The 26,991-nt window shown below is 45.1% G+C and overlaps 1 protein-coding gene across 3 annotated transcripts in view; it reads right to left on the minus strand.

Annotated features, from left to right (window-relative positions):
- The window catches only part of LOC117357509 (cyclic AMP-dependent transcription factor ATF-7), a 302,271-nt gene that overhangs the window by 258,721 nt on the left and 16,559 nt on the right, over positions 1-26,991 (minus strand). Inside the window, exon 1 of one of the 3 annotated variants that reach the window (XM_033938225.1) lies at positions 24,962-25,055. The exons of 1 other annotated variant lie outside the window; for it this stretch is intronic. The gene's annotated coding sequence lies outside the window, so the exon portion shown is untranslated. Of the gene's footprint in view, positions 1-24,409; positions 25,056-26,991 lie in introns of those variants that run through there. One more of the 3 variants, XM_033938226.1, reaches the window with a different exon arrangement.

Here is a 26,991-nt window from a genome sequence, read left to right on the forward strand (position 1 = left end):
GCCCGTACCCCCCTGCTTGTTGACATAGTACATCGCTACCTGATTGTCCGTCCGCACGAGTACTACCTGGTCGTGCAGCAGGTGGACAAAAGCTCGCGCCGCCAGAAAAATGGCGCGAAGCTCCAGCACATTGATGTGGCACCGACGGTCCTCGGCCGACCACAGAGCCTGCGTCCTCAGACCGTCCAGGTGCGCTCCCCACGCGTACTCGGAAGAGTCCGTCGTCAAGACCTTGGTGTGAGGAGGAACGCGAAACAGCAAACCCCCTGACAAATTGGAAGAGTCGGTCCACCAACGGAGCGATCGACGTAAACAAGGAGTTACTGATATCCGGGAAGACACCGGATCGCGATCCTGGCGCCACTGCGACGCCAGAGTCCATTGCGCGATTCTCAGGTATAAGCGAGCGAACGGCGTGACGTGAACCGTCGACGCCATGTGACCCAGCAAAACCATCATGTGCTGGGCCGACACCTGCGACTGCCCTCGACAATGCCGACTCCACCGAAGCAGAGTCTCCCGCCGGGGCGGGGGGAGAAAAGCGCGAAGGCGAACCGTGTCCAGCACGGCTCCAATGAACTGGAGAGACTGCGCCGGACGCAATTGAGATTTGGGGAAGTTCACCTCGAACCCCAGGCCCTGTAAAAGACTGATAGTCTGTCGGGTCGCTAAAATAACCCCCTCCCTGGACGGGGCTTTGATCAGCCAATCGTCCAGATAGGGAAAGACCTGTAGACCCCGCGAGCGCAGGGCCGCCGCCACCACCACCATACACTTGGTGAATACCCGAGGGGAGGATGCCAGCCCGAAGGGAAGAACCCGATACTGCAGGTGCAAATCCCCGACCTGGAACCGCAAAAACCTGCGGCAAGCGGGATGCACCGGAACATGGGTGTAAGCTTCCTTCAAGTCCAGGGAGCACATCCAATCCCCCTCCTCCAAAAGAGGATAGAGAACCGGGAGCGATAACATACGGAACTTCTCTCGGACCAGGAACTTGTTGAGCTTCCGGAGGTCCAAAATGGGGCGTAAGTCCCCGGTCTTTTTGGGGACCAAAAAGTAACGGGAGTAAAATCCCAGGCCCATCTGATCGCGAGGCACCACCTCGACCGCCCTGAGGCTCAACAAGGCCCTGGCCTCCTCCAGGAGAAGGGGCAGCTGTTTCCGATTGGGAGGGCAAGCCCCGGGGGGCAAGTCCGGAGGCGGACAGGAGAAGTTCAACGAATAGCCGTCTGAGATTATCCCGAGCACCCAGGCGTCCGACGTGATCACCGACCAGGCCCCGGCAAAGGCCGTCAGCCGACCCCCGATGGGGAGGGGGTGGCTCGATATTGCGGTGGGGGCCCGCCCCCAACCGCCTATCCCGTCAAAAGGACGGCGCGGCCTTAGCGGCCCCCTGCGCGGCAGGTTTAGAGGGGCCGCCTCTACTCTGCTGGGGCTGTCTTCGAGGGGGCGGTCTGGAGAAGGCCGGTGTGGACTTCTGAGGGTATCTCCTCGGAGGCTGCCTGAAAGGGCGCTGAGCAGGCGCCTTAGGCTTCGGCTTCACCAGAGAGGCCAAAGAGCGTTCCTGTTTGGAAAGTCGCTCCGTCGCCGCATCCAAAGTGTCATCAAACAATTCCACGCCAACGCAAGGCAAATTAGCCAGGCGTTCCTGCAAATTGGCCTCCATTTCGAGGGTACGGAGCCACGCCAGCCGGCGCATGGCCACTGCACAGGCTGAGACCCTCGAGGCGAGTTCAAATGCATCATAAATCGCGTGGAATAAATAGAGGCGCAGCTGGGTCAGGTTGGAACTAAAGGTGGCGAACCGGTCCCTATGCGACTCAGGCATCACCTCCCGAAAGGAGGGGAGGTCCTTCACCATCGTACGGAGGAAGGAAGAGTACGAGAAGGCGTAGTTCAGGACCCTGGTCGCCATCAGAGAGTTCGCATAGAGACGGCGCCCAAATTTGTCAAGGGTCCGGCCCTCCCTACTAGGCGGGACCGTCGCCGAGACCCGGGAAGGCTGAGATTTTTTGACTGCCGATTCCACCAGAAGCGAAGTGTGGGAAAGTTGGCCCTTCTCAAACCCTTTGATGGGAAGGGTGCGATACTTAGACTCCATTTTGGCGGGGACCACAGCGACCGTCAATGGAGCCTCAAGATTCCTCAGAAAGGTCTGACAGAGGACCTTGTTAATTGGAAGGCGCGGCGACTCCCTGGGGGGGGCAGGGAGATCCTGCTCCTCCAAAAACTCCTTGGTGTAAGTGGACCCTTCCGACAAGTCAACACCCAAAGCCGCAGCCATATCCTGCACAAACCTCGTAAAGGACGAGGGTTTAGCAGGAGGAGAGGGAGACCGAGACTTCCCGGCAGAGCCGAAGGGAGAGGCCTGGTTGGAGTATCTGGGCTCCCTACCCGACCCCGACCCCAAAGAGACACAGTCCTGCGACCTCGACGGAGTCGGAGACCGGGTGCGCCTGGAGGAACCCCTCGGGGATCCCCCCGGGGTCCGAGGCACCGAGGTCCGCCCCTTCGGCCCGGGCGAGGAAGCCCGAGAGCTCTCCCTGGCCGGAGACCGGAACAAAATGGGGTTATCAACCCGCAAATCCCGAACTTGCAAGGCCCCGCCCCTGGCCGGTGACGAGCGACCACGCCGCCGAGGCGAGGTCCGAGACCTCTTAGCCTTCCTCGGCTTGCGCCTCGCTCGAGACCTGCCCGAGGGAGACGAACCCCTCGAGGACCCCGAGGACGAGGACGAAAGTCTTCGTACTCGGCGCCCCTTGTCCTTCGGCCGCACACTACGCTCCGGCGGATCTCGCGAAGCCGGGTCCGAGGGAACCACCGAGGTCAAGGCCGTGGGCGCCTCGGGAGCCAAGGCCCCGGTACCCGAGACCGAGGTCGCCAACTGCGGGGCCACCGGGGCCGAAGCCTCCGAGGCCGAAGCTGCCGAGGCCGAAGCCTGGTGCAGCTGGTCAATGGCCCCGGTGAGCTCCGAGGCGATCAACGCCCGGAGCAATTCCTGGAACACGGGGATTGACATCCCCTGCGGCAAGACCTGCCGCTGCTCCTCAGAGGGCGACCTCGGTCTCGAGTATTCCCTCGGGGCAGCGGACGATGGCAACTTGGGCTTCACTGAGGCGGACCCACCCGCCGACGAGCCCGAGGATGGCTTCTTAGATGGAGCTGAGGAGGGAAGCGGAGACTTACCCGAGGCCTTGGAAGAGGGCAGCTGCTTCGAAGGCACCGAGGCCCGAGGCGACGCCGACGGTCCCGAAGCTGAGGCCGAGGCCGATGTCGAGGCCGAGGTCAAGGCCGGGGCCGAAGCCGAGGCCGAACTCGAGGCCTTCCCCGGCGGGGACTCCACAGAGAAAAGTTCCGCCATGCGGGCCTTTCGGCGTTTAAGCGCCCGCTTCTGAAAGGTGGCACACTTATCGCAGGATGCCGTCGGGTGTTGGGGCCCCAAACACCGCAAACAGCACCTGTGCGGGTCAGTAATAGAAAGGAGTCTTTCACAGCGCCCGCACTTTTTAAAGCCCGTTACGGGCCGGGACATGGGCCCACAAGCGAGCCGGGAACAAGCGAGGTTCCTCGGCCACGGCTACCGGGAGCCCCCGGTAGTAACGAATACGAAGTTTTTTTTTTTTTTTTTTTTGAAAAAGAAAGAAACAAAGCAAAAAGAGACGAAAAAACGCAGCGACCGTGCGAAAAACCCCACACAGCCGCGGCGACAGAAGGCAAATTTAGCACAATTTCTCCACAGGGCTTCTGGCTCCGCGGATGAAAAAGAACTGAGGACCACGAGGTGGGGATGCGCCCTCTAGTGGCAAGAAGGCTAGCACATGCGTGGTGCAGTGTGCAAACTTGAAACTTCTAGCAAGTTTGCTTGAAAAGCTGTCCGCGCTGGGGCTCCGTAGATGACGTCACCCACATGTGAGAATATCATGCCTGCTTGTCCTGGGATAAAAAACCTAGGACCAACTTGTTTAGAAAAATAAAACACCCGAACAACAAAAGGTAGAAAACAGGATTATTAGGATTGTTGTGGTTATTTAGGCCCTGTCACGTCTGAGCTAGTGTAGCTGATGTTTCAGTCATCGTGCTGTGACTTTTTTCAGAGTATTCTAAAGAAAGCCACAGCACAATGGCAGAAATATCGGTTTCACTTACTTAGATCTGGCAAGACCTGGACAACCAGCCACAGAAATCTAAAAACATGGATATCTTTGTATTTTGTTCAGCACAAGATTACTGCAATTCAGCATATGCAGGTCTTCCACAGCTACAGTTGCATCACCTATGGACGTTACAAAATTCCAGCATTAGAATGCTTTCTCATGCTAAATGTTTCGATTCAGTCACTCCCCTATTTTTACAGTTATACTGGTCACCTATACAATATCATATTTTGGTTCAAAATCCTCATTTTAACTCATAAAATTTTGAATTCAGGTGATGCTGTATATTTAGCTTCATTGATCATCTCATCACAAGTTCTCTGGTCTTTTGATTCTCACCAATTAACTCTTCAATTACTCCAGATTGGCGCAGTACGAATCCACCCGTAAATCTGCCTCCTTCTTCCTAGCACCTATTCTCTGGAACAGGTTTGCCTGCTGCCTGAAGGCAGAAGTTTCTGTTCAGACTTTCAGAAGGAAACTGAAATGATATCATATGCCACTAGCCTTTACCCTCACCTCCTAATACAGACAGGTTCTGCATGCTGGCACAGAGGATTCACAGTTCTCAGTATCCATCTTCCCTTGCACCTATCTCCCTCTCCTTACTCTCCTTTCGTTGACTATGTGAGTGCATGCTGTCCTGTTTTACTTTGTAGTTCTTTTCCTTATATTTTGTACTGTTTGTATATTATAAACCGCCGTTAGCTTTTGTAAGACAAAGTGATATATCTAATTTGATTAAATATTTTATTAAACACAAAAACAGGAATACATTTCCTTTTGTTTATTTTTCCCCATGTTGTGGCACCTGTCTAGTCTAATTTCTCTGTACTCCCAGTTCAAATTTTGCTTTTATATTTCTATTTTTAATCTGTGATCTACATTTAGTGAAGGTCCGTCAGTGTTTTGTGTGTGACTGAAGTGTGGTACAGGCAGTCCCCGAGATACAGGCGCCTGACTTAAGTACAACTCGTACTTAAGAACACAGTTGTGGCTTCATTTGATTTCACCGAGCAATATGACGTCGGGGGGGGGGGGGGGAAAGAAGGCTTGTGAGGCGACTGCATGACGCCTGTGGCTTCTGTGGACGGGTCAGCTTCAGGGGAGGAGGCGGAAGGGGGCACAAACTTCAAACTTGGGGACACTAATTTGGAACATAGGCGGGTGGGAATAGAAAGGGAGAATTGATGGGCATGAGTGTTTGAGTGAGAGATGGTGCACATTGGGAAAGGAAGAAAGGAAAATTGGGCAAATAGAGAGAGGAGTGAAGTAGAAATGCATGGGGAATAAAAAGATGAGAGGGAGAAATGTTGGATATAGTGATGGAGAGGACAGATTGAAGGGGATGCAAGGGGGGGGAGGAATGTTGGACATAGTGATGGAGGGAGAAATGTGGCATTGTGCTGGAGATGGGTGATAGAAGGAGAAATGGGCATGGGGCTGGTGGGAAGTGGTGAAAAATGCTGCACATGATCCAAGGGTTGAGAGGAGAAATGGATGTGGCAGTAGAGGGGGTGGGAGAGATGCCTAGATCTCTCAAGACAGATGGACAGTGAGCGAGAGAGAGGGAGACATATAGCCAACAGGGGTGGAGGAGAGAGGAAGAAAAGTTGAACTCATGGAAGGACAGAGAGAGAGATAGATGTTGGTTGGTGAAGGGAATGGGGTCCGGAGAGGAAACATGGAGGAGGCAGAAATAAATAAATATTGGAAATGAAACCAGAGACTCATGAAATCACCAGACAACAAAGGTAAGAAAAATAATTTTATTTTCAATTTAGTATCAAAATTTGTCAGTTTTGTGAATTATATCTGCTGTCTATATTTTGCTTTATATTTATGTTTTTCTATAGTTGTTACTGATTGCATATTTTAAAGTCATCTGCCTTGACCTCTTTAAAAAAAAACAAAACCCTGAATATAAATGATAATTAACATTTTCTGTGCATAGTTTGCTTTGTGTTTTTTTTTTTAATTTTGTGGTTACCATTATGTATTAATAAGATTATATTGTGTGTAAATTACATTACATTAGTGATTTTTATTCTGCCATTACCTTGCAGTTCAAGGCGGATTACAGAAGAGGATTTCTGGACATGTCTAGAGGTGAGAGTAGAGTGGGTTGCTTCAGAGGAATGAAATGTTTCATTCAGTGTTAGTTAGGTTTCATGGATTTCTTAAATAGCAAGGTTTTTATTACTTTTCTGAAAGTTTTGTAGTCTGGGGTCACGATTTGTAGATTAGAGAGTTGGTGGTCTAGTTTTGCTGCCTGTGTGGCTAGAAGGCCATCGTACAGTTTTTTCCATTTGATGTCTCTGATTGGAGGATATGTGAATGGTGTCTGGGTTCTCCTGTGTCTGGTTGTGGTAGTTTGGATTAGGCGGTTGTTCAAGTAGGCTGGGCTGTCACCATTTAAGGATTTAAATATATGAAAAATGGATGGAAGAAATTGCGTTACAAGTAGTATTATTATTATGATGGTGGGGTCAGGAGCGCAGCTTGGGCGGGGTACTCGGTTTAAATCATAAAATTAATGCTATAGTTAGGCGCCATTGGTTCATTTTATATCCTGTCCTCCCTGAACAGGTTACAAGTTAACATACATAATATGTAGACATACAGATTGTGCGTTTATTATTAGAATTTTATATACCGCCTATCAAGGTTATCTAAGCGGTTTTTACAATCAGGTGCTCAAGATTTACATGTGTATAGTCATCTTAGGTCATCTTGGTTTAAGAGAGGGTCAAAGTCATAATATAATGTTTATTAAAAACTTTATATACCGTGTATATAGCCAATAAGAATCCAAGCGGTTTACAATATATATTTCAAAACAATTTTGAAAAGAACTCCATTCAAAAATAGAAAAGGAAAGAAAAGAAGAAAAGATGCGTTGTGGGTTTTTTGTTTTTTTTTTTATAAATACATAAAATTCTATAACAATCAAAATATCAGTATTAAATATCTGGCTATTATTTACAAACATAGGGGTCCTTTTACTAAGACACACTAGCCGTTTTAGCACGCGCTAAACGCTAACGCGTCCATTATAGTCTATGGGCGTGTTAGCGTTTAGCACGCACTAAAACAGCTAGTGTACCTTAGTAAAAGGACCCCATAATGCGTAGACAAACAGATTGAGAATGTATATGTGTACAGTAGTCTTTGGTCATCTTAGTTTGATATATAGAGAGGGTCAAAATTAGTATACAACATACAGTTGATCTCTTCAGTTAATTTACATAAGTGGTAGTTTTGGGAAGAGATAGTTTTTTATTGCTCGCCTGAAGCTCAGGAGCCCATTAAGTAATCTGAGGTGTGTGTGTGTGGGGGGGGGTATTTGGTTCCAATAACTAAGTATAAATTGGTAGTAGGAACGACGTGTTGGTCTGGAGTTGGAGGCACACCCAGGTGGTATTTGCAGATGTTTCCTCCTGGGAGTGAAGTAGTCTGTTTGGGGTATATGGAGTAAAGAATGACACAGTGACAAAATTCATCACCGTTCCCGTCCCCGTGGATAACCGCGGGAAATAATCCCATGTCTTTTTCTAGTGTCTATTTCAACCTCGGTCCTTCTACACCAGCATTCTTCAAAGCAAAGCTTGCGGGTCGGTGGTTGGGGCCATTCATAGTCTGATTCTTATGTGAGCCAAGGATAATAAAGCCATTGTAATATCACTGATGTGATTGGTTCTTAGGCACTGGTGGAATGAGGCATTATGACATCACAATATCTGCTCTGGATACGAGACTGTCATTCTGTAGTGTCTGTTTCAACCTCAGTCCTTCTACACCAGCATTCTTCAAAGCAAGGCTTGAGGGTCAGTGGTTGTGGCCATTCATACTCTGATTCTTCCCTCTCTCCTTAAAAAATGACATGAAGATGGTTTCCCGCAGTTATCCATGGGGACGGGAACGGTGATGAATTTTGTCACTGTGTCATTCTCTAATATGGAGGAAGTTTAGCTGATATGTAGTTGGGCGCCAAGTTGGTTAAGGATTTGTATGCTATTACTAAGCCCTTGAAGATACAGTGTTTGGTGATGGGTAGCCAGTAGGCTGATGATAGTGCTTGCGAGACGTGGTCTTGAGCATGAAGGGTTTTTTAAGGAATCTAATTGTTGCATTTTTTACCCATTATAGGTGCTGGAGAATTTTTTTGCTGTTCATTGAATAGTGCATTGCAGTAGTCCCTTGTGGGATAAGACAAAAGCATAGAGAAGCTGGGTAAAGTCAGTTTCCGAGAAGTAGCCTCTTATTTTTCATAGCTGATGGAGACAGTAGAATGAAGAGGAAACTACCTGAGAGATGTGACATGAGAGCATAAGATTTGTGTCGAGAAGTATTCCCAGGCTGTGTGCTTGATCTTTCATAATTAAGGTTGTTTTTTCCCAGATAAGGTAGGGATGGGTGTAGGTGAAGTGCTCTTTGCAGATCCAAATGAGTTCTGTTTTTGATGCGTTTAGTTGCAGTTTATTTGTGGTCATCCAGTTTTTGATTCTGGAGAGACATTTACGGAGTTTTGTGATCTGGGAGTCACGACCCTTTCATAGAGGGAGGTATAGTTGGATGTCATCAGCGAAGGAATGGATCTGTATTTGGTGTTTATGGGATATATCAAGGACAGATTTTATGTAAAGATTGAATAGGAGAGGGGATAGGAGGGCTCCCTGAGGCACCCCGTATTTGATTGGTTTCAGTTTTGATAGGGTAGAACCCAACAGTACATTTTGGGTTCTGTTACTTAAGAAAGAGGTGAACCAGTGTAATGCAACATCACAGATGCCAATCTCGGAGAGTCGTATGATGAGGGGGATGGTCAATGGTGTTGAAAGTGGCACTGAAATCAAGAAGTATCAATAGGACATTGTCTCCCTTGTCCTTGAGTTTCCAGCAGTCACCCATGTCAAGTAGGACGGTTTCTGTGCTGTGACATTTCTTGAATCCTTACAGAAAGGTGGATAGGCTTCCTGTCTATTGATGTGGGAGAGGAGTTGGTTAAGTACATTTTTTCCAGGATCTTGGAGGTAAAGGGCAGGTTGGAGACCAACCTGAATTTGCTGGGAACATCCGGGTCCAAGTGTGTTTTTTTATAGAATTGGTCTGATAACAGCTGATTTCCAGTTTGAAGGGATTGAGCTCATTTGTAAGGCGGTGTTTATAAGAGGAAGTATTGAACTTATGGAGGCAACTTTTGCAGCCATTAGGAGGTGCAATGGGCAGAGATCTAGGATGGAGCCTGAAGGATTAATGGAGTTTAGTATCTTGGTGAGGTATTCATATATGATAGTTTTGAAGTGATTTAGAGTTTCAGATGTAGATTTGAGTACACTGACTGGGTTGGGTGGAATTGGTGTTTGTTGCGTGGTTACATCCAGGTGGGAACATATAGGCCCGGATTCTGTATAGGATGCCCGGGAGGGGCGACCTATACAGAATCGGGCCTACACTAACCCTGATTCTATAACCAGCATCCATGTTACAGACACCGGTTAAGGAATCACAGAATGTATATGCAAACTTTCTGAAGTTGTGGCTCACTAAACAGTAATGCTGCCCGATTCAGGAAAAAAAAAATTTTGATTTGAGTCAATTCAGCCTATTGAATCAATTTTTTGATTTGATTTTCCTGCCCAACTGGGTGTTTTTTTTCCAAACATCCTGGTGGGTTTATTTTATAGTCTCTTCATCCCCTTTGCCCTCTCCTACCCACACTGGAACTGTGGTGTAAACAAACAAAAAAGACCTTTCCTCTCTGTTAAATCCTAGCTCACGTTCAGGGTCTAACACCAGCTCTGGCAGGATATACATTTCAAATCTAACATATTGTAATCACAAAACAAAAAATAATTTATTTTTTTTTACCTTTTGAGGTCTGGTCATTATTCAAATCATGTTGGTCCCAGGCTCTGATTGTCTTCTGATAACTCACTGATTGTCTTCTGATAACTAACTTCTGATAACTCACCTTTCTTCTTTATCTGTGCTAACCATCTATCTTCCATCTCTGTCCTCCCCTTACATTTCCCTTCCCTCCCCCGGAGGTCTGGAATCTTTCCTTTTTTTCATCTCCATCCCCATAGCTGCAGCGACGGACCCCCACCATCCCCAGATCCACCATCTCTCCTTTTCTCAACTACACTTTCATCCAGCATCTCTCCCTCCTTCCCCACCACCCCAGGGTCTACGAGTTCTCCCTTTCTCTTCCCAACTACCCTCCTATCCAGTATCTCTATCCCCCCTCACCCCCACTCCATCCCTTGTGTCCAATTTCTCTCCCGTTCTGTTCCTTCCCTCCCTAAATTCCATTGGCCACCATCTCTTCCCTGTTTTTAGACCCATTATTTCTTCCACCCCCAGTCCAGCATATGCACGTCTCTTTGAACCCCCCTTCCCTTCCTCCCTCCGTGTACTACACCAGGGCCCCCCCCCCCCGAAGACCTGCATGTTCCCCCCTAGCCACCCAGTCTTGCTTTTACTTAATTACAGCAGTAGAGCAGACTGCAGAGATCGCCGGTGCTGTAGTGATCCTTGCAGGCTGCCATTGGCCTCCGCAGCTGTCGTTCCCTCTGCCCCTCTTCTGACATCAGGAATAGGATTGCGGCAAAGGGAACAACAGCTCCGGAGGCCAATGGCAGCCTGCAAGGATCGCTACAGCACCGGCAATCCTCTCTGGAGGCTGCTCCGCTGCTGTAATTAGGTAAATGTAAGAGCGGGAGGCCAGGGAGGAAGCCGGAGGACACTGCAGCATTTCCCAACTGACCCTCCCCCCTCAACCCCTAAAGCAGGAATGGCATACTAAAGAGTGCCATAGCTGGAGAGCATCTAATCACTAACACAAGTCCAGTTCAAGGAGCTTACTGATGATTTAAAAAAGCCCACCACTCCACTTCTTTGTTGAAGCCTAATGGAACCACTGTCTCCCACCTATAGATCCACTTTTGTTCTTTTCTCCACAAGACCTCCATGAAGTTGCCACCTCTTGGCAATGCAGATGCTTCTTAAACTGGATATTTGAGATCAGCAATCGAATGGGCCTTCTCCTGCCAATGCGCTGTCAGAGGGCCTATCACATCCCCTCTAAGGATCTTGCTAAGAAGTTCCCCCACACGAACCTTAATACTTCTCACTGTATGTCCTATATAATATAGGCCACAGGGGCAGGTGATCAAATATACAACTCCAGAAATATTGCAATTTGTCATTGTTTTAGACTGAAACTGATACTGTAACCGGGTATGCCCGATGATTTTCAGCTTTGAGTTGTCATCTGTATGGGAAGGGGGAGGATGTGGTTTTTGGCCATCTCTCTATCCTGCCACAGCTCACCAACATTCCTGTACTTGCTTCTTCAGGCCTCAGCGGAGCAGCAGTGCCAATGTCATGCACCCAGGGATGTCTGCACCTAAATGCATGCCTGCCAGAGGCAAATGTACATGTGAACTGTGTCCCTCTGATGCCAAGGTGCCTGATAGCAACACATCTAAGTAAGGAAAAAGAGAAGGAATGTGATAGGGCTGCTAGGAACACAGAAGTGATGAATGTGTGCACACTGTCTGAGGAGGGGAAAGAGGTGCAGGCCACTGGCAGGTACGGGGCACAGCATTTGCCTAGGAAGGGGCGAATCAGCTGCCACAGCCTCCCACTCTCTGTTACAACAATGAGCACGTGCCCTGCTACGCTGCCACTCAGGAAGGATCCTGGCCCTCTCCCTCAGCTGCTACTCAAGAAGGATCCTGGCCCTCTCCCTCATTTCTCTATGGACTCTGCCCCTCACATCTCACATGGGTGCCATATGAATGAGGCCCCCTCTTTTCCCTTCCTGGGGGAAGTGGGTACAGCAAAGGGGGACATACATAACATGGCTTCCATCTCCCAAACGTACCTGACTCCCGTGCTGCAGCGTAGGTGTCTTGGGTGTCAAGCCCATGGATGCTTGCCTGGGGGAGGAAGCTGTGGACCATCTGCTCCACTAGTGTAGAGGCCTGTCCACAGGCTTGTGGCAGACATCCCACTTCAGCTGCCTCCATTTTTGCTTGCAGTCCTGTATGTCCCTGCTGTTATGGTGGACTGTATTCAGGCACTCACAAATGACACCCCCATCCCCCTTACCCCTCTTCCCTTTGTGTAGGAACAAAGACTTTGGTCCCTAGGGGCAAAAGGCATGTGTGGCATGCCTGTACCTCCTGCACCAGCATCTCAATCTCTAGGTCTGCCTTTCTGAGGCCACCTTCAATAAAGTCTACCCAAGTTTGAAAATCCTAGTCTACAGGATGTTTATCTAACCTTTTCTGGACATCTCAGCTGCAGGTATTTGAATGTTTGGGAGATGGATGGCACAGGTTTTGATCATGGCCCAATCAGAAAGACATCTAGCAGAGATTCTGTCCCTTAGTCACTATTTTTGATTCTTCCACTCACCTGAACGTTCACACCCTAGAAGAGGTCCTCATAGTTTGCAACCTGCTATACCTGGAACATAAACTACCTCTCTCTCCATTCTGTCTCCACAGAGCAGCAGCCTGATGCTGAAGATGCCTTGAGCTGGCTGGACCTTCCTGCAGTTCCTGTCTTCAGGTAAGCTACCACATGTGATCGTACCTGTCCCCCTGTGCTTGGAAGAGCTGGTGCTGCTCTGTGCCAACAAAGGATTCCTTGCTTTACTGCAGGAGCTGGACAGGACACACTACAACCACTAGCCACCAGGAACACAAGGGAAGCTGTTGAATTCGAGACCTGTGCCTCCTCCCTTCCACTTTGTCTTGTGCCCCTCTTGTTCAGCAGAACAAGAGAAAGGGCCCCCCTCCCCTGATCCCAGGGCCATCCCCACAGATCTAAAGGAGAGGTCGTGGGCTGCTGCACCCCCCAGCTGACACAACTTCCTCTTGCAGGCCTTGATGTCCCGGTTGTTATGGTGGACTGGGTTGAAGTGCTCATAGATAGCCACCCACTCTTTCCCTTGCTACAGGGCCATCCTGGCTACTGCCCACTCTATAACCCCTGCACTCTGGGCCCCTGAACACAAAGTAAACTTTAGTCTCTGCACTGGCTAACTACACCTTCTAGTCCATGCCCGAGGGGTAGCGATAGTGGAACAAACATACATGTATACATATGTTCCCTACCCTCCTCATGTATATATCCCCCCCATCTGTGACCATCCCGTTCCCTACAATGCCTCCCTTCATCTGCCCCTGTGTATGATTTTTGAAAACTGTTAGGGTAACCTTTTTATTTATATTATTTTTATTTAACCATTTGTTACAATCATAACAAATTTAAAGACATATTAGCGTAAACCTTTTAATTGCTCTTCTCTGTTTGTATCTTTTAATAGCACCTTTGACATGTGATGTCAGTTTTACCATCTGTATTCTTTGAACACTGTATATTTCATGACATTGATGTCGAATGAGTATCATCATCTCTCTGCTATTGCCAACTTGTAAATCTCAGCATGACCTTGTCAAGTTCAGATTAATAAACATTAGCATGTTCCTTATGTCACACATCCTTCATTGTAACGAACCACAGGGAAGCAGCAGTTTGTGAATCTAACGGCCTCCGCCATGGAGGTTAGGGCACAGGACACTTGCTGAATAGAAAGCAAACTCTAGTCCAGTGTCTCGCAAACTTTTTTGAGCTGGGGGCACATTAAACCTAGTGTCCCCGGCTCGAAACACCCAGAAGTGCGCTGGCATCAGCATGATGATGTCCTGCGCAAGCATGATGTCAGCGCATGTGCAAAAGCCCTTCAAATGGGCCTTGCACAGAAAGATCCGCGCTGGAGAGAAGGGCCGCGCAGAAAGACCTGTGCTCGAGAGAAGGGCCATCAGAGAGAAGAGGTGCCGGAGTCGGGAGATTGCTTTCAGGACGTGCCTCTCTTCACGAGAGGCACGTCCTGTAAACCATCATCTGACGCCAGCACCTCTCCTCTTCCCCAGTGTACAGTGGCACACCAGAAATCTCAGGCGGCACACTGGTGAGCCTCAGCACACAGTTCTAGTCTATGTACTCCATTTCCAAATCTGGAGAATTTGTCCCTCACAGGTTGCTAGTACAAGACCACAGACCGGAGCCCTAACCTCTACACCAGTATTTAACCTTTTCAAGCCAAGTACCTCCTAAGCCTAACAAATACCAATCGAGTACCCCCGCCCAAACTCCACCCCATAATAATAATACTAATTATAATGCAATTTCTTCCATCCATTTTTCATATACACACAATATAATTTTATTAATATATAATAGTAACCACAAAATTTTTTTTTTTTTTTTAAAGCACACTGTACGCAGAGAAAATGTTATATTCGGGGGGTGTTTTCAAAGATGCCAAGGCAGATGACTTCAAAATATGCAATGTCACCTCAGTAAAAACTAAAGAAAAATATACAAATATAGTGCAAAATTTAGACAACAGATCTAAATTCTCAAAACTGACACATTTTGATCACTAAATTGAAAATAAAATCATTTTTCCCACCTTGGTTGTCTGGTGATTTCATGAGTCTCTGGTTGCACTTTCTTCTGACTGGGTATCCAATATTTCTTTCTCTCTCTTTCTGCCTCCTGCATGCTTCCTCTCCTCATTCCATTCCCCAACCAACATCTCTCTCTCTCCCTCCATGAGTCCAACTTTTCTTCCTCTCTCATCCCCCAGATCATTTTACACCACTGCCCACCATCCCCATGCCCATTTCTCCTTCTATCATCCATCTCCAACACCATGCCACATCTCTCCCTTCATCACTATACCCTACATTCCTCTCCCTTGCATCTATCCCTCTGTTCTCTCTCCACCCTCATATCCAACATTTCTCCCTCTAATCTTTCTCTTCTCCATGCACCTCTACCTCTCACATTTCTCTAAGCCCAACTTTCCTCTTCCTTCCTTTCCCCTATATGCCACCATCTCTTTCCCTCTCACTCACACACTCAGGCCCAACAATTGTTCCTTTCTATTCCCTCCCTCCTATGTCCCAAGTTAGTGCCCCTTCCTCCCTCCTTTCTATGTCCCAAGTTTGTGCCCCCTCCCCCTCACTGCCTTCCAGCCTTTGTCCCAATCCCTTCCTCCCTCCCTTCCTCGAAGTCGCGCCGAAGCCTGCCTGCCCCCAAGTTGACCTGCCGCTAATTCCCCCCCTGGTCCACCGCCAATTTGTAAACTAAGAATCGATACAGCTCTGCTAATTCAACCAGTAACCTCAAGAACTATATAGCTTTCCACTTCTTTCATTATGTAAGATTGTATTGATGACTTTGATTGTGAACTCTTCGCTGATTGTCCAGCGCTTCTTGTTGTAAACCGCCTCGAACTTCCATGGCTTTGGCGGTATATAAGAATAAAATTATTATTAATTATCCCCTGCCGCAACTCCGGGAAGGGAAGGGCCAGGCACATGCAGCAAATTACACGCTGCCAGCCCACAAGCCTTCCCCCCAACTTCAATTCTGCCATCGAAGAGAAGGTCCAAGCCAGCCAAGCAGCAATTGGCTGGCCTGGACTGTCTCTCCGATGTCAGAATTGACGTCAGGGGGAAGGCTTGTAGGCAGGAGGTATGCAATCGCTGCAGGCACCTGGCCCCTCCCTTCCTGAAGTTGTGGCAGGGGATAATTAAATGGAGCGGGCGAGTGGCGAGCAGGCAACGGTCAGCCCATGTACCCCCCTAGGGTACGTGTACCACAGGTTGAGAAACCCTGCTCTACACTACACACGCATCTGACAAAGAGAGCGATGAAGGACAACAGCACACTGGACACAGAGGGCTCTTGTAGCATTCCTGGCTCCTTGAACAGATACCCTCTCATACCCCCTAACCCATACTCAGTGGATAGATCACTGACAGTGTCACAGGTGGGAAGTTGCAGTGGGTAACATGGTTAATAGGCACAAACCCAGGACCCATTCAATATCCACAGCACAGAGCCTTCCTTCCCCCTACCCTGGGAACCCCACCTATGTCTACATGTCCTGACACCCCTGCACTTCCACAGTCTAGCCATCAGTTAGGATCTCATGTGCAGCCACTCCTCACCACTCAGTTCTACAACAGTAACCATGTGTCTCCTACACATATATATCCCCATAATAAGTAACAGACCTACCCCCAAATCCAGATGAGGTTGGGATCTTCCTGTGCACACACCTGTAGCAATGCTGAAGTGACTCAAGGCCTCTGTGCAGCCCAAAGTGCTTTCAAGACACAAGCTGTTGAAGAATGAGTCATGTGATAGGCCTTCTTGGCTTCATATACATGATTGTTGAGACATTGTGTGCACTGCTCCTCACATGGCCTGGGACAGATAGCAACAGGCTGCTTGCAGGGAGGTCTTGGGAGGGAGGGAAGAATGGCCAATATGGCCCAGGTGGATGGTGACCTGGGGTAAGACTGGTGTTGTTGTGGCCAGTATGTGGAGTAAGACGGGTATTGTTGTGGCCAGTATGTGGAGCATTTGCATTGTTGGTGGTGGGTGGGGTTAATCATTGAGGACAGGCAGGTATGGTTTCTGGTGGCTTAGTGTACATTATTAGTGAGCTGGCAACAACACCGTACTGACTATGTGAATGTGAGACAGAAAAGGGGATTTACATCTATGGGGCCTTTCATTTTAACAGGGCAAAGGTGGAGCATGTAGAGGGAACTTGCAAGCTCCTGCTAGCTTTTTGTGGGACTGCTGAATGATCAAGGAGCAAAAGAGATGCTCAGGGAGGATAAGGCTATAGCAAAGAGACTGAATGAATTCTTTGCTTCAGTCTTTACGAAAGAAGATGTAAGAGATCTACCTAAACTATTAATTGTGTTCAAGGGTGATGATGTGGAGGAACTGAAAATCTCAGTGAATCTGGGAAATGTACAGTACTCCCCCAAAATTCACGGTGGTTCTGTTCCAGGAGCAACCGTGAATTTCAAAAAACCACAAATGCGGTTTAGGAGCGATCAGAGGCAGGAGAGGGCTGCAGGGGCAGCGGTGGTTGCTAAAAAACAATATTTAGGATGGCAGGAGGTGATGTTGGCTGTGCAGAAGGCGGTTTGGTTGTGCAGAAGGCTGACTGGGAGAGAGGAAGAGGAATCAACAGAAGGTAAGCAGGCTTCGGTGCGGCGAGGAAGGAGGCACTAAATTGCATAGGAAGGCTGATTGGCTGTGCAGAAGGCTGATTGGCTGGTCAGTCATTCGTTATATTTTCTGACTGGAAGAGGCGGTCAGAAAATACCACGAATGACTGAGTCCACGAATTGTGAATTTGCGGGGGGGGGGAGGGGGAAGGGGTCTACTGTACTAAGCCAGACTGACCAGTTAAAAAATGATAAATCATCTGGACCAGATGGTATACATCCCAGGGTACTGAAAGAACTTAAAACATGAAACTGCTGACCTGCTCTTAGTGATCTGTAACCCGTTGTTAAACTAATCTGTAGTACCTGAAGACCTGAGGATGGGAACTGCTATGATGATTTTTTAAAATAGGTTCCAGGGGAGATCTGGGAAATTACAGACCAGCAAGCCTGACTTCAGTGCTGGGCAAAATAGTGGAAACATTTATAAAAAGTAAAATTGTGGAACACGCAGACACTGAATTGGAAGCCAGGGACAGGCCTCAACGACGAGACAGCAACACACAATGGAGGAGTCGTGAGGACAAGACGTCAAAAGATCAGCCAGGGGTTGTATGGTTCGAAAAACTTTAAACTTTATTGATGGGATATGCCACAATAACGCAAAGACACAATTTTGAACAAAGTCAGATCTTGCCTCACCAATCTGTTTGACTTCTTTGAAGGTGTGAACAAACAAGTGGATAAAGGTGATGTAGTCTATCTAGAATAGGAAGCTTTTGACAAAGTTTCTTATGAGAGGCTCCTGAGAAAATAAAGACTCAGAGTTGTTAGAGTAGGCCAGGACAGGAGGTGGGAGAGAGACCTCCTATCTCAGCCCAACATGTGTCCACCAAGTCTTATGGCAGGCCTGGTAGAGGCCTGTAACAGGTCCAGAAGGGGGGCAGATGGGCACTGACCTGAATTAAACAGACCCCCATTTTTTGGTCTTTTTTTGGTCCAAAAATGTCAGTGTGAAACTATTTGAAACAATGACACTTGTCCTATGTGCTAAGGCAACCATGCTTAAAGAAAAAGTTGAATAAACTGAAGGTTGTGATAACGAAATTTGAACAGGAAGGTATATACAAAACATATAGGAGCAGAGGTAGGAGCAACAATGCACCACAATTATAGAGAAAAAATGAACAGGAAACTGAAGACTGCTTTAACTTCATAAAAGAAGACAAGCCTTCAGTTAATTCCTTACTTTCATAGAGCTTTGGAACTATAAAATAGTCTAATATGTAAACACATTGACTGTAACCACAGAAAGGCAGTATATCAAATCCCATCCCCTTTCTCAAAAATATATTGAAACAACTATCTATGAACAAGAAAAACATTTCAGTCCCAAAATTGGTGTCAGCCAAAGAACTGAAGTAAATACCAAGAACTAAAATAGGAAAGACCTTATAGAAATAGATTCTACATAGAGAGCTACTATCAAAGGACTCCAAGAATACTTGGCGTTAATGAATCCAACCAAATAAAAAGATAAGAAACTGCTTCTATAAACAGCATCTAGATCAGCAGACACTTTAAAAAATGGTGCTATCCACTTGTCAACCACACTTAGGTGTAGTTTACAGAATCACAACTAGTGGTGCTTATGTAAAAATTTAGGCACCTGAAATATAGGCAAGGGTTTTAAAAGCCTACATTTTAGGTACCTAAGTTTATGGAGAATCACACATAGCGGCACCTAACTCACACTCCACCCACAGAAATGCCCACTTAGATATTAGGCACCACTAAGCGCATTGCAATAGGCACCTATCCAATTCTATAAAAGACAGGTGCCTATCTCCCAATTTAAATTTTTTTAACCAATTATTGAAGCTGTTAAGGGTATTTTGCCAATTAAGTTAGGCACCTTTATAGAAACAGCTCCAGAATATGTTTTTCATCCATAAATAAGTATAACCACGCTGACCAATAGGAGTTAGTAAAAATCAGTAAGCACATGCAGGAAAAGGAAGCAACAGAATTTGAAAAAGAACCTCTGAAGAATCATATCGGCAAAGAAGGAAAAACAAGTGAAAAGCACAAATCTCAGGAAATAGAGTTCTATTTCAGAAACCATATGCTGATCAACACCTGACAATAGTTAAGAAGATGTGAACTAAACAATGAATACAATTAAGATAATTCATAATAAGTATAGGTTTAAACAATATAGAAAGAACAGACTGACTGTAATAATAGTAATAATGTTTAACAGTGAGGAGGGAGTGGAACTACTGGTATTCAAAAAATGCTCAGAGAAGTGAAACCCTGAAGAGGGGGTGAAAACCACCTCTTGAAAGGAAGAGTTTACCATCCAATCATTGCATTCACATGTAGAAAATCACTCTCTGGTTTAAACAATGGCAACATGGACAAATGCAGATGCTCATTGCTGTTTATGATATGCTGATATCAGAAGCCTAGAAAGGTACAAAAGGTAGTGCAGGCTTATCCACTGGAAATACCATCACAACTAGAAAACCAGTGGGATCATAGACCTAAGAAATGTGAGGATGGATTTTTATCACTGTATTTTTTATTATTATTATTGTACTTTTTTAATTGAATTTTCATGGTTTTATGTGTCAGTATTTAATAAATTATCTCCAGAACATCTGTATCCACAGTTTTTGTTTTCAAAATACTGTGTTAACCAGAAAGCATAACAATAGCCTTACTGGGTCAGACCAATGGTTCATCTAGCCCAGTAGCCCATCTTCACAGTGGTCACTGGTACCTGGCAAAAACCCAAATAGTAGCAACATTCCATGCTACTGATCCAAGGCAAGCACTGGAGATGGAATGTACTCTTTTCTAAAGCAAGGCTACTGATTTGGTATAAACGTGGATATAAATAGGATGATGCCATGCCATGCCAGTATTAATAACTCAATAATGCCATTACAGAGCTCTGTGTATTTCAGTATAGAACCTATTCATTGTAACACCTCACAATTCCTTATGGTAACATCTCTACAGAAGTTAATGTATCATATCACCTTTACAGAAGCTCATGTAGTGTAGCGCCTTTGCAGAGGCTCTGAATTAACTCCCCCATCATTAGTAGCAGTATAGAAGCTTTCAATAATCATAAGTTAGTAATCTTTCAACTTGATGAAAACTTTGACTAAGCAGGGATGACAAAAGTTTATAAGATCAGGGGTGGAATGCAGCAGGTTGTATCTGCCAAACTGTGGAATTTGCTCTGAAAAACTTGTTCAAAGCATGTAGAGTTGTCCAACCTCCTTTTAAACCCAGCTAATTCCTGGAGAAGTTGATAAAATGTTAGCTATACAAACCTGAAAAATCCCCAAGGATGCATAACAAAGAATGGATGCTAGACTCAATGGATATTCCATCTGAGCCAGTATGGCACATCCTATGTTCTGAAGTCTATAGATGAGGTTGCTGGAAGCTTATGCATAATCCAACAAATTGCAATATTATCTGAGAAACAACATTCTCGACTAAATTTCCTCAAAATTCAGGTCCTTAGCAAAAATTTAAGGGCTCCTATTATTAAATGGCAGCAGAGGTTTTTATCACAGGCCAGCAAGGTAAATGCTCTGACGCTCATAGGAATTCTAAGAGTGTCTGAGCATTTAACCCGCTAACCTGCAGTAGAAACCTCTATGTCCATTTAGAAAAATCCAGCTTAAGTGTACACCCCAGATAGTCAGTGAGATTAAATGAGATGACTTTTTACTACTGTTAGAAGCTGGGTCAGTAAGATGAGAAATTTTATGTTATTAAGTTGCTTATTAGAAATAGAAATTGCAAACAGTTTGCCGAGTTGCATGTGTAAGGTTGAAAGGACACAGAGAAATTTAAACAAAGGAAAAGTCTAAGAACAATGGTTTCTAGTCTGTCCCAGATATATGCACTTAACTCCCAAAGGCATTGCACACCTTTAAAAATTCAACTGCACATATTGTATGCCTGAGAAAACATACAGAAGGGCTCTGCATGACCAACCATCATAAAATCTGTACACTACACAAAATCCTCCACATCGAATCTGTTTCTTATTCAATTTGAAGATTAAAATCCTAAATATATATGATTTAATTTACAGAAAACATTCATCCAGACCTCACTGCTCCAGTTGTCAATTCTCCACATTAACTGTGCATTCTCTCCCTATTCTAGAACAGCTTTTAAAAAAGTTTCTGCATGTTGGTAGTAACTGAAACCTTTCTTCATCAGAGCAAGCTACAGCAGTATTGTATTTAATAGGTATGTGCATTTGTTAGCATAGTTTAGGGCCCCTTTTACAAAGAAATGGTAGTAAGTCTGCAGTGGTCCCTTAATACAACTCAGATTAAAGTAAATCTAACTTTACTACAACAAATGTGTTAATGTTTCTGAAAATGGTTAAGTATAAAGATATATATATTCTGTGCACGGAAATAATTTTACAAAATGTGATACAACAGATGACTACTAAAAGAAAACCAATTGGATCACACAATATTCTTTCATTAAGAAATGTTTAAAAATAATTGCTTCGTAGTAATGAACAAAATATTCTGCACAGCTCTTGTAAGTGGCATTCAACTGTAAAAGAAACCAAGTTCATGCATAAGCCAAAAGCAGAGAAAACACCAGGAATGTCTTCATTAATTCTCCAATTTCACAGACCTGTCAGAAAGAGGATCCCCAACAGCAACCACACACTGATGTTTCCTATCTTGCTAGTCCTCTTTCTTAACAGTTCTATGAATGTTGAACCTTAATAAAAGGTATTTCTGGTTCAGTCTTTCTGCCTTTACTTCACTGTTCTCTCATTCTTTTGCTGGTGATTTCATGCTATTTCTACTTCTACTCCTACTCAAAACTGTTTCTTTCATTTAAAAGCTGACATATAAACCAAAAGGAATGCTCCATATTCAAAAGAAATAATGCTCCCTATCCAATAAAATAATCCTTCATCAGCACTGCTCCTTCTCACAATATGCTCTTTCCCCATGCACTATCCTATCCTCCCCTCCACATCCATTTCTCCCTCTCTCTATGCAGGTCCTGTAGAAAATTTGAAGGTACACTGCCGCACATGTTATATCAATGCTCACATCTTAAATTGTATTGGAATAAAGTCTGGAACACCATATCCACCATTCTAAATATTAATGAACCCTTTACATCTTAAAATTATTATTCTTGGACAACATGGCTCGCATACTCTATGTCCGAGTCCAATGCCCATGTACTTTAACATCCTTTTTTTTTTTTTTTGGCTATTAAAAATATCTTGCACTATTGGAATGACTTATCTAAGGTAGAATACATCGTATAGTGGAACACAGTATGCATAACCAACAAATTTGAAAGTGTAATAACTGAAAAACATCATTCTATTAGCTCATTCCTTAGAATATGGAGACCTGTTCAACTTTATTGTGATTTAGACCGTTGACATAAATTACTTCAATGTAATACCCATAAAATAAATATTGAGTCACTTCTTATCATTTAATTAAGTTATTTGTGATGCTCATTGGGAACTCTCTTCCATGTTTCACATGTATACTTTTAGCTGAAATTATATGTACTGGCCCTGCTTGTTTGACATGAGGCACTGGTTGAATTAGCTTATAATCAACACTATCTCCTTGCTTATTAACTGCAATATGTACAACTAGTCAGTTTCATGTTTGAGTTATCTTTTGTATATTTATAATAATTATCTGTATACTTTGTATATTTATTTTGAAAAATAAAAATGATTTTTTGGAAAGAAAAAAAAAAAAAAAAGCACTGCTCCTTCTCACTAATCTAGAAGCTCTCCTACTATTCAGAGGCTGCTGAAAACACCAGATTATCCATCTTATATGCTGCTCTTCATTAGGTCAGTGCAATATGAACTAAGAACGTCAAATTCCAAACAAATAGGTAAATTTAAAGGTAAAAGCCAAAACAACAAAGCATCATTTATTACCTACAACTATCAAAATGATCAAACATTTTGTAACAAAGAGGTTTAACACGTTATTTCTATTCAACTCTAAAAATTATTTACATATAAGATATGAATAGACAAATATAAATGAGTACATCAGCTCCCTTCCTCAATTTTACAAGTAACATGCACTAATACTGTAACTGAACCTACAATTTATTTTTATACGCAGAACACCATTCTAATTCATTTTGCTCCAAACTTGATGAAATTTGTATAATTCTGAAAAGATAATCACACAGATGTAATTCAATCAAAGATACCAGGCACATGTAAGGTTCAATAGATAAAAGGTCAACAAAGGCAACATGGAAAGCTGTTGAAAATGTGGCACAATGGGTTTTTGTGAATGCCTTAAGTTGAAGAAACAGTGCCAACTTTGCTCTCATCCTGTACCCCATAAAACCCTGACTAGTTCTGAAAAGTGGAAGTCTAATGTATCAAACATCTTGTATTGAAGGGGCAGACAAGGTCTAGTTATTCCAAACTTATGGGGGAGACAAGGGGATAATATGTATCCCAAAGAGCTCTCTGTTCTATTGAACCCATGTTGATGGCAAACAGTTCTCCAGGGGTCATGCCTGCGTTGTAAAACTTTACTGAACTTGCACAGTTAGTGGTTTTAACCTAGTAAAAATTCCCTCCAGAGCTGAAAAGTCTATAGTCGAAAAATAAACTTTATTAATACATGCTTAATTCAAAAAGTTTATATCAATTGCTGGGGCCCAAAGAAGCAACGTTTTTGAAAAAAGATTTTATTTGCATGCACTGAAAGGAACAGCTACATGAATCCCATTGCTAGGAAATCTCTGGCTCAAGAGTTCTCAAATCACCACCAAAAAGTCTGATGTAGTCCTGGTTTGGTTCCATTGCATTTAAGAATGTACAGTATATCATATTTTTATTACGAAAATAATTGAAAAACACTAGTTTTTCCAACTTCATTACATGCAATCTTAACTGTGTCCCTTTTTCTTCTCTTCCAAATCCTCAAGACTCTCGCTACCTTTCCTTTCCCGGACATTCAGTTGCAGAAGGCAAGCAGGCAATATCCTCGATTGCTTATTCACCTCAGTTCTGTCCGTTCAGTCTCATTATTACCCATCACATCCATTCCTCAACCTACAGCCCCTCCTCCCCCGTGGACTCTCAGCTGCACTCTGCCCTTGCTCTTCTCTCCGTACCGGCCGCGTTGGATACAGGCTCAATGGGGACGTCGAGGCTGCCACACTGCTCGCGACCCCTGCACAGGAGGCCCAGGGCCCAGGTCTACGTCCCACCTTCCATCTAGCGGACGCCTGACCATGTGGGGCCCTTCCCTGGCTGAGCCGGGCCCACTCTAGCGCCCCCCATCCCTCAGTACAGCCTCGCATTGGCCCACACCGACGCCAATCAGCAGAGCCGCAGCCACTGATTGGCTCCCCCTTGCCCCCTCGTCACTCCTAGTGAGGATGGGGGAGGGGGTTCCTGTTTTTCCACTGGACAGATTCCAGCAAGGCCCGACAGCAGAGCGCCTCTATCTGGCCGGCTTGCTAATGGATTGCTGCGGCCGATGGTGTATTGCCGTTACCCAGAAAGGAAGGGAGCGAGTGCGGCCGGAGCTTGGCAGGGGAAACCGTAGTCTCTCCCAGCCGCGCCTCTGGCAGTCACACCCGCGTGGGCGCGCTCTGCTTTGCTCATTTATATGCGCTCACCCGCCACCGCTCCGGGGCCTTCAGACACCCACCCTCACTCACCTCACAGCCACCACCACAATCCGCGAGACTCCCGTCCGCCGCCAGTCCCCGCGCCGCTCTCGCGAGACCTCAGCCCTAACACGAGACGGACGGTGGAACAGGGAAGGGCGGTGCGAGACCCACAGCTGATTGTCAGCCACAGGAGTGGGCGGGGCAGAGCCAAACGCTGACCGCGAGGGGCGTATGAGGCCACACATGTTAATTTCATTCTCAGTTCTGGGTTTAAACAAATTTGAAATATGCATTGCCCAAATACGATTGCCTGCTGATAGGCTACAGATCCAGTCATAGGGGATACAAGTGCGTTTTTCGTTTCCTAAACTTCGCTCAATTAGCAAGTTGCTCTTACGTGTACCCGTTTCCTCTGTGCTAAATCTCGACTGCCCGTGCTTCAGCCCGCTGTGCCAAGAAGACTACCCTTTCATGCCAGATTCAAATCTGTACTAAAAAGCATATTTCTTTGAGGCCGCATTTAAAATATAAGCCAAATGAGTTCATACAAATTTGTTCCGTTTGTAACATCCCCCCCCCCACACACACACACAAACACACTTTCGTAATTCTGATTTTAAGTTTATTTTTAATATGTTTCCATATATTTTGAAACAGAATGATATCCTTATCTCTAAGCTGCTACTTCATGTAAAACTCCCAAGAAACCTACTACTATTATTTCTATAGCGCTATCAGACGTACGCAGCGCTGTACAAAGCAGACAGTTCTTGCTCAAAAGAGCTTTACAATCTTTTTCCGTATTTCTTTTTCTGTTTTTATGACATTGTAAACTTCAAACAATGGCACTAGTAGCTCTAGTCCAGTAATAACAATGATAGCATCAAATAATACTGCCCTCATTACTGAACATGGTGAACTTCTTAACGTGTTTCACAACAGTATAACAATTGTATCCTGTCTTGTCCAAATATTTGTCTTGACGTTTTTCAGTTCTTATGATACTTCCACAATACAGTGCTTATCTTTTCCACATATCATTTTCAGATATTGGCACTAAATGGTACAGCAATATAATCAGATCCACTCTCTTATCAAGTTTATCAAACAGCAAAATATTGAGTCTTAACCAATTTTTTGCAGATACTGTATATTACAAGTATGAATGTCCTAATACAACCAATAATGATTATTAAGCTTCTGTGGTCAGTATTAACATGAAGAGCAGCCTGGCTTTTTGTTATATTCCCCACCACAACCATTCCTACTATTACTACCATTTATTATTTCTATAGCACTACCAGACACACGCAGACACAGTCGGTCCCTGCTTGAAAGAACTTAAAATCTAATTATGAAAAACACACTAGACAAAAAATGGTGAATCAATATATGCTGCTCATGTAGGAAAATACAAAGGGAGAAGAGGTAGAGAGAGGGTAAGGGATTACAGAGGGATTGACAATCAAATGTGGTGCTTTACAAATTGGTAGGGTTAAGACTTAAACTTGTATGTATTCTGCAGAATTAGAAACACATATAGAATACTAACCTCCATTAAGTACAACCTCACTTCTAAAATTCTAATTCTAACATAGAAAATTATGGCAAATAAAGGCTATATGGCCCATCCAGTTTGCCCATCCACATGATCTGCTATTTCTTCCTTCCCCTAAGAGATCCTATATCCCTGTCCCGTGCTTTCTTGAATTCAGATACAGTCCTCATCTCTACCACTGGAGTTTGTTCCATGCATTTACCACCCTTTCCATAAAGTATTTCCTAGATTACTTTTGAGCCTATTTCTCTTCAACTTCCACTTATGGCCTCTTGTTCCAGAGCTTACTTTCGGTTGCAAGAGATCTGCCTCCTGTGCATTTATACCATGTAGATATTTAAATGTCTCATGCATATCACTTCTCTCTCACCTTTCTTATAAAGCAGAGACTCTCAACAAGTGGTATGCGTACCCCAGGGGTTACGTGGCGCTATATGTCTCCCACTCTCCTCCTGCCTTTGCATATCTCCCACCTTCCTTTTGCCACCATTACCATCATTGTCTTCTCTCCCCAATCCCC

Source organism: Geotrypetes seraphini, chromosome 3 (genome assembly GCF_902459505.1).
Source record: "Geotrypetes seraphini chromosome 3, aGeoSer1.1, whole genome shotgun sequence".
Lineage (NCBI taxonomy): Eukaryota > Metazoa > Chordata > Amphibia > Gymnophiona > Dermophiidae > Geotrypetes > Geotrypetes seraphini.